At 31.9% G+C, this 8,935-nt stretch overlaps 1 protein-coding gene across 2 annotated transcripts in view; it reads right to left on the bottom strand.

Moving 5' to 3' along the window:
* The window catches only part of LOC106128707 (inactive dipeptidyl peptidase 10), a 131,476-nt gene that overhangs the window by 25,030 nt on the left and 97,511 nt on the right, over positions 1 to 8,935 (bottom strand). The window lies entirely within an intron of this gene.

Here is an 8,935-nt window from a genome sequence, read left to right as displayed (position 1 = left end):
TGACCGTTAAAGTACTTTTCTATTTCAAACAAAAATTAAGGAGATAAAGCGATGCTATTGGCATGTAATTTGTTTATTACTCATGTTTGTTAAACTTGTACCGGTAAAAATAACACTTTTACTTTTACTGTTGGAATTATTTAAATTTACAATCTATACAAAAATTAATCTATGACTGTTCTATTGTTTATGATAAAAGATTGATTATGGTCTAGGGTAAAAACGCCCGACCCCCTGAAATTTTGATCATTCTCACTTCTGACTTTGCTTAGCAGTGCTAGGGATCGGACATATACCTCCATAGTGTTTATTATAAAAATTATATTGTATACAAGTTTATTTAAATCCTTAACCGTTGTTTTTACTTTTTACCATAACTTCCTATATTTACCTTTTACTGATACTGATTATATTTAAGAAACAAAGAAAAAAAACTGAATGTCAATATCCAAACTACATCAAATTTTTGGTCGATTGCAATAAACATTCCAGTGTGCGTGGGCGCGCACACATATGTAGATACCACTTGTACGTATAGTTTCCGCGCGTACCATTCTTAAAACCCGCAAAGACAATCCACGCTCCGCCCACTCACTTCACCTGCGATGGTCTGACTTAATTGTTGTTAACTTTATTTAAATTTCTTTCTACCCGACAGCGAAAATTATAAAAAAAAATTGTCGAGCAAAATTTTACATTACCAAATTATTACTGGTTATGAAAAAATAACCCCGTGATTGATAAAATGAAAAAAGTAGCCTGAGATTCGAACCGGTAAAGTTACATATTACGGCAAACATACTAGAATAATGCGCCAAACTAGTATTATATATATTGTGACAAGGCAAAATTTGATATTAGTTAATACGTATCTGTCATATTCGGCGTGACAAACTTTTATATTTAAGCGTTATGACAGGTGAAGAAAAATATTGGGTTGCCCAGTAAGTTCGTCCCGCTTTATAAGGAAAATTGAAACCCTGTTCTCTTAAATTTTTGGAAATGTTTTTAAATTATATTGGTACGTCTCTATACCTAAAACGTCTTTTATTATTGGATAAAATTTTAAAAATTAGTTTTTATCTCAACCAATGAAATGAAATTATTCACAATATAGAAATTTTTGTGACGTTTGATAATGGTGGAAATCCGAAAATGAATCCACTTCAGCTACAGTCTATTGTAAGCTTTATATCGAGAAACGAACTTTCCGGACAACCCATAACGTTAATACAAAGTGTCAAATGAATGTAACAGAAGTAGTTTATTCCAAATTGTATCACAAGTATATAGAGATAGAGTTCAATTTTGTCAAATGTACCGATATTTTTGCGCACCTTGACTGCTTCGTTACTTATGACGCTATGGCTGCTACGATATTTATGAGCATCTTGCATGTACTCATATATTTGACGCTGTGTATGTACCGATGTATTTGAGCAGGGTGAATGTATCTATTATTTTGAGGACTTTTGTTGTACCGATATAATTGATTACTTTTGATGTACCTATATATTTGCATATCTTGTCTGTGACGATCTATATGACGCTGACTGTACATAGAGACAAAAAAAATGGTTTTTCTTTATCAGCAATGCGAATCTCGAAAACAAAGTCACAATATCATATGTACATTGTGACTTTGTTTTCGAGATCACATACAAACTCTCCGGTTTTATTCGTATATCTTTAATATAGATTTTAGGTTATCTCCTGAGAAAGTCGAAAGTATTGATGGATTGTTTAAATGAGAGTGAATTCAGATATGACAGTAATGTTTGGAAGAGTAGTGCAGTGACGACATTCTGTAGGGAAAATAGTTGGCTGTCGTATGAATATTTTTTTTAATAATCTGTTAAAAAAGAACAAAGTTTACTTTAATTTTAAGAATGTAGGATACACGAAGAATACATACCGTGGCCATATTGTATCCCTAACAATGGGGACCAAATTAAACTGGCGAATGCTTTCAAATGTTACGTTCCGCGTACACTGCTTAATGTGTATATGGAATCCTTGAACTTGTTTACATTTATTACTAAATGTTACTTTACTATACATAGTCGAGCCAATTTATCGTAGGTTTCTAAGACCAAAATGTCCCGTTTAAAATGTATCGTAATCTGTGTTTTGTTAAAGATACACGGATGACATTTTGGACAGAGATTATGGCCTCAGAAACGCACGGTTCTGTTTAAGTTTCAAAGTAAAGCAACTTGGTTTAAGACATCGCTTAATATGAATGAATCGGTACAGACTTCAAACACATTCAATTATAAAATTCGTTTTTCGACATATAATTATAACGGTGTACGATTATTACAATAAATTTGACGTTATTATAATAAACTAGCTGTCGCCCGCGACTCCGTCCGCGTAGATATATAAAAGAAACTTATTTTATAGATAAGTTAAATAAAAAGCAGCTCTTCGAGGCATAAATTCGAAAAAAATTGTATCCTAAGTCCGTCTCCTGGCTCTAAGCTACCTCCTTAACAATTTTCAGCCATATCGGTAAAGTCGTTCTTGAGTTATAAATAGTGCAACTAACACGACTTTCTTTTATATATATATAGATATGCAATCGTTTTTTTTTATGAATTTTAGGCAATTGCTCTTTTTTTAATTTAAAATAAAAACAAATGAACACGTTAAATTTACTTTATTTATTTATTATACACGTACATACAAAATTATACAACATTAACCAAAGTTATACAATGTACACAACACAACTACACACACAAACACAATAAAACTGATAATTTATCCAATAACAGTACAACATTGATATAAAACAAATAAGTATAATATAAAACACAGAAAAAAAATTAAATAAACAAACCAAAACAAAAACAATATATCCAGGTCTGTGCCTTTACTACCTAGCCAGGGTAACCTATACCACGGGCCGCGGACGAGAGCGAAAGCGTGCCCGTGGTCCCGTCCCGATGCGTTGGAGGAACAGAGGGGTTTAGTGGGTATGCCTCCGCTATGGAGGAGAATCCCACATAACTACCGCGTCCCCCCCGGGGCGCGGAGTATGTATAAAGCATTCCCCCTTCTGAAAAAAAAAGGTCTGTGCCTTTGAAGGTGTATAATTTTTTTTGAATTTGTGTAAGGACGTTCAAAATAAGGATAAAGTTAAATAATTTATACTAAAACTGAAAATGTACGAGTAAAGTTTGTTAGAGTTTTAATGCTGCATTATTCTGTAAAGATGTTGCTGTTTTTTTGAAACAACTTTTTTTGTTGTCTGTACTTAAGTTATTTTAAGTTAAATGTATTTTTTTAATATAAGATATAGGATAAAGAACTTAAGACATTTCGCTTAACAATTAAATTAGTTAATTATTATAGAATGTTATATTTTTTATATAATATTAAGCTAATGGCAATTTGTATGCCAGTTTTGTTAAAGCTGGTATATACGAGTATTCCTTTAATAGAAATAATTATTCGTATTCCTTTTTTAAAACGCGATAAGTCGTAACGTTTCGTAACAACTTTGAGGGCTTGATTTTCTAACGAACAGCAATTGTTTTATATATCTATATATGTATAAAAGAGAGTCGTGTTAGTTACACTATTTATAACTCAAGAACGGCTTTGCCTGCCTGAAAATTGGGGAGGAGGTAGCTTAGAGCCAGGAGACGGACATAGGATACTATTTATTATTTTTTTCGAATTTATGCCTGCTTTTTATTTAACTTATCTATATATTAAGTTTTTATATATCCACGCGGACTGAGTCACGGGCGACAGCTAGTATTAAGATATAAATAAAAACCAAAATAAATCAAAGGATAAAATCTACAATGATTTTTATTATTTTTAATTAATTAAAAAGAACACTCGTATTGTGCAGAATATAATGAAAGCAATATTAAACTATTGTATACATAAATTGGAAGCAAACTCTCCACTAAGCTTAATTAACTCAATAATTAAGGTATGCTTTTGAGACCAGTATGATTTACTGCATTGAAAAATAGACTTTACCCTATGATTTTAGGGTATAAATTTGATTAATGTAATGCGTTTTCGTAGATATCTTATTTCTTCTACCAATTTACGAGAGTGATAGAGTTTGAGTGCTTTTTACCTGATTATCGTTTATCTTAATATTCTTTTATAAGGAAATAGTATCATTTTGTAGAGTCGACTTTCAAGTTACTCGTATTTAATTACTATCTTACTAATATTATAAATGTGAATGTTTAGATGGATGGATGTTTGTTCGAACGTATCTTCATAACGACTGAACGGATTTTGATGAAATTTGGCATACATGTAGAGCATAGTCTTGGAGAACACATAGGCTACTAATTATATTTTTGCTAAATTCCGCGCAGTCGGTGTCGACGGCAGGCGACAGCTGTTTTTCTTAGTTTGCAAATAAAATTATTTAACATTAATTTTTTTTTAACATTCGTTAAATAAAGGAGAAAAACATTTTGCATACATAAATATTTAATCTAGTAGAAAATAGGGAGATAGGTGATGATAAATTAGGTCTTTTTTCTATAATATTTATAAAACTGAATTTTGATAAATTCAAAACGATGTTACATGTTCTTTCCATATTTTTTCCCATTTTAAATAAACGTAGAGCGTTTGCAAAACTCCTACAAAAACAACGCATATTTCTTCAACCGTACCCGAAACCTTTGCCAATATTTTTCATCGTACAAAGAATTCCCATTACGACGTAAAAAAAAATGGAAAACCTTCGTGCGCCTGTGACGGCGAAATAGCAAAACAAAAGGGCCAATATAATTCATAACTTTGTCCGAACAAATTGTCTGAGAAAGATTTGACTTATTTTATTTATTTATTAACAAAAACACAAATTATGTAAAAAAAAACAAGCAATTAGTTTTGTAATTAACAAGCTATTCTTTTAAAAAAAAAAATATTATAGACTACTATCGCCCTCGACTTTCATCGAGATCCGTTCAGTCTTTCCGGAGATACCTTTAAACAAACGTCTAAACATTCACATTTATAATATTAGTAGAAGATAAGATTACGGATCAAATATTTAAAAAAATGTATATTTTTAAGATAGAAGTAGAATTAATTTAATTCACGTAAAAGCGTTTTATTTATTTTATTTATTAACTTATTCGTATACCTAAATGCTAAAATGAATTTATTTAATGAAATAAACATAGCAAATGAAATTTGGCTTCTCTCCAATCCATGCGCTTTTAGAATGCATCTCTAGTTGGTAAAGTTTGAGAAAAAGCAATTTTCTTTAATAAATTCATAACTGTAATAAATCTTGTATATACGCTTTTATTTAGAACTTTTACGATTTAATTTAATAAATTAAATTTTATTATAAACTAGCTGTCGCCCGCGACTCCGTCCGCGTGGATATATAAAAAGCTTAATTATTGATGTGTTCTTTCAGACTATGTTCTACACGTATGCCAAATTTAATCGAGATCCGTTCAGCCTTTCTAGAGATATCATCAAACGCCCATCCATCCATCCACATCACATCCATCTAAACATTGGCAATTATAATATTAGTAAGTTAAATAAAAAGCAGCTCTTCAAGGCATAAATTCGAAAAAAATAATAATAAATAGTATCCTATGTCCGTCTCCTGACTCTAAGCTACCTCTTAACCAATTTTCAGCTATATCAGTAAAGCCGTTCTTGTGTTATAAATAGTGTAACTAACACGACTTTCTTTTATATATGTAAGTCTGTATGTACAATGTTATTAGTTGTCTCAGACTGCGTCCACGAAAGATTAAAATATCTTACTTAATAGCTTATATGTTCTTTTAGATTTAGCTTATATGTTTTACATCTATGCCAAATTTCAGCGAGATCCGTTCAGACGTTCCGAAGATACTGTCTTGTAAACATCCATTCATCTTAACTTTCGCATTTATAATATTAGTAAGAAAATATTCAATTTTAGTTCTCTACATAGTTTCTTGTGATTAATGAGAAACATATGAAGACAGACTTAAGTAATTAATTAAATTACAGACCGCTAAGGATTTCCCAATTGTTTTTGTGTGAACCTTTTGTTTCCCAAGGGCATAGAAATAGGAAGAGTTAGAAGGTTACAAAATAAATGGCTAAAGTTATTGTTAATTAATGAATAGTTTTATAATTGGCCTTTATAAACTACTTTTTGTATGATTTCTTTTTGATGCTTATATCCCTTTTGGAGTTATTTTTTGCACAAAAGAGGAAAATACCACCAAAAAATTACACTTTTCTACCTACTACTGTAACGTTAGGATTAAATTTATTATTACCACCGTACTTAGAGTCAAGTTAGGGGGTTACTAATTGTAGTTAATAGTTTCATTTCGTATCAGATTTTTTAAATAATTTTAACAACTCTGAGTAATGCAGTTACTAAAGTATGTTAGCCTAAAATTAAAAAGGTTGTTAAATATACCTTTTTATGTCATAAAATGGCAAATGAACAAGCGGTTATCTGAATTCGCCAAAAAACGAAGCGACCGCTACCCATAGACAACCGCATATACAGATGAGTTGCCTAGATTTAATCGAAGGCGGAGAAGGCGCACAGTAAAAGAAAATCCGCGTAATACACTTCGTTTCCCATCTTTTTCTTATAAGAAAAGGGTGGGGAAAGAAAAGGGACTAAAATTAGGACTTGTATGCACGAATATACTTACGTAGACTAAATTATTAGTAGAGTTGTATATTAAATAGCAACTTTTATACAATGTTCTCAAAGCTGCCGTCAACGCGACTCTGATTTTCATAAAACACATTCTTTGAAGCGTGGTATTCAAAGCAAAAATGCTGTTAGATAAAAGTTATATATAAAATTGGAAACCGTTTTTTATTATATTAAAATCCGTCTGCACAGAATAGCCTATGTGTTCTTCCTGAGTATGTTCTATATGTATGCCAAATATCATCGCTATCCGTTGAACCGTACCGGAGACACCTTCAAACAAAAATCCATCTAAATATTCGCAAAACACATTGGTACATAGAGGGATGCGAACCCAGGACCAGATTACAAGTCAAGTGCTTTAACCTCTGAGCCACTGACGCTCCTAAATGTACATATTACTATGTTATTTAAACGTGTTTAGTTTTTACTAAACTACAGTTATAAACGAAACAACTCCCTAGATATTTTTATAAGAAAAATATTTTCCTAGACCGTAAAACGATGTAAAAAGAAAAACATCAAAGTATACTATACATAAATAATGTGAACATTATGGACGGAGGAAAAAAGTAGTTTTATTAAAAAGCCTTGAACGGACAGACTGGAGTCCGCTGGCTTGGAAAATTAGACAATATGCTGCGGCTCGGACGAGCTCGGAACGTGAATTGGATTTCTTTTCCACGAAATACCACGTTTGACCACAAACGATGAAATTTCATAGACTATATTACGGTGTCTTCTTATTGTTCTCGCTGTTGCCCGCGACTCCGACCGCGCGTAATTAAAAAGAACTTAATTAGTATGTGTTCTTTCAGACTATGCTCTACATCTATGTCAAATTTCACCCAGATCCGTTTAACCGTTCAGAAGATAACTTCAAATATCCGTTCATCCATTCATCTGAACATACGCATTTATAATATTAGTAAGATAAGGCCATCCCTCTCATACTCTTTGAAAAGAAAAGAGAAAGAACGATAGTTCAAATTCTTCTAAGAAACATATTAAGCGTTAGAATGATGTACGTAAGCTCAGGATTCTACTGCGTGTTATTTAATAAAATTGTATATGTCATATACATGTGTTTGAAATACAGTAAAGTGGATTAAAAAGTTGAAATTGAATTTTAAATTAGAAGCGATGCGAGGCGTTGCGCAGGTTAATAGAAAAAAAATGTATATTCTTGTTTTTAATCTGTTGGATTAAATTGATTTAATCCGGGCGTGAAGTTGAAGCAATTCAGGGTTTTGTCTGTGGATTGAGCGTGACGGAGGCCTAATTTTATTCCTATTCCCCTTCCAACCGTTTTCGTACAAGGAAACGACGCGTAGGAAGAGGAGAAATTATCTTTCTGTGCCGCTTCTCTATTGGTTAAAGTTAAGCCACACATTTACAAATGTGGATGTCTAAGGGCCGCGGTCACTGGAGCGGTGGAGGTCTTGAGAGAAATTAAAAGTTGAGAAAAATTGGAATAATTGCTGGGCACTATATTTTTTTCCGCGCGGACGGAGTCGCGGTCGACAGTTAGTAATAAAATAAAAGTTACATAAACTTTGAAAATTGATAATAGAAATTTACTGGAGAATAAAATGGTTATTTATAGCAAGGGGTATTCTAAGATATAAAAGGAATAATGCTTGTAACTCAAACGAAAAACTTTTTTCATTTAACTTAGTAAATCCTTTCAAATGAACGCTTTTATTTTTAAACGCAAACAGAGAATAAAGTAAGTACATAAGACAATATAAATATGTCTGTTTGAAGTTGTGGAAAATCGATTTATAATTTTCTAAGTATGTAAAGATAATGATTTAATGTACACAGTCTCTTATTGGTTATTTAAGCCGACTCTGAGTGTACAATTCTCTAAATTAAACCTAAGACAGTCTCCCTAAGTACCCAATGGTCACTAATGATTGATAAGTCAGTTAGTATAGATTTCTCATTTATAAATCTAAACTAAGGGGCGCTATTAGTTACCACTTATAAACTCTGAGTACGAGAAATTTATAGATTTGTCATTTTCACTATCAAAATATTGTAAATTTTATTTTTATTTTATAAATAACTAAGAGTGATGTATGGTGGTCTCTGCCTACTCCTCTGGGTTACGGGCGTGATTATGTTGTTGTTGTTAGTTAACTAAATTTTCCGAATTCCTTAGCTTCGGTATTCGTCCATTAGCCAAGTAAACATTGTTACAGTCAACAGAAACCGTTTAGTCTGTTTATTTTGCGTGTGTTTTTGCAC

This window comes from Papilio xuthus, unplaced genomic scaffold (assembly GCF_000836235.2).
Source record: "Papilio xuthus unplaced genomic scaffold, Pxut_1.1 DF829758.1, whole genome shotgun sequence".
In the NCBI taxonomy this organism is placed as follows: domain Eukaryota; kingdom Metazoa; phylum Arthropoda; class Insecta; order Lepidoptera; family Papilionidae; genus Papilio; species Papilio xuthus.
This window is presented reverse-complemented; position numbering and strand designations above follow the sequence as displayed.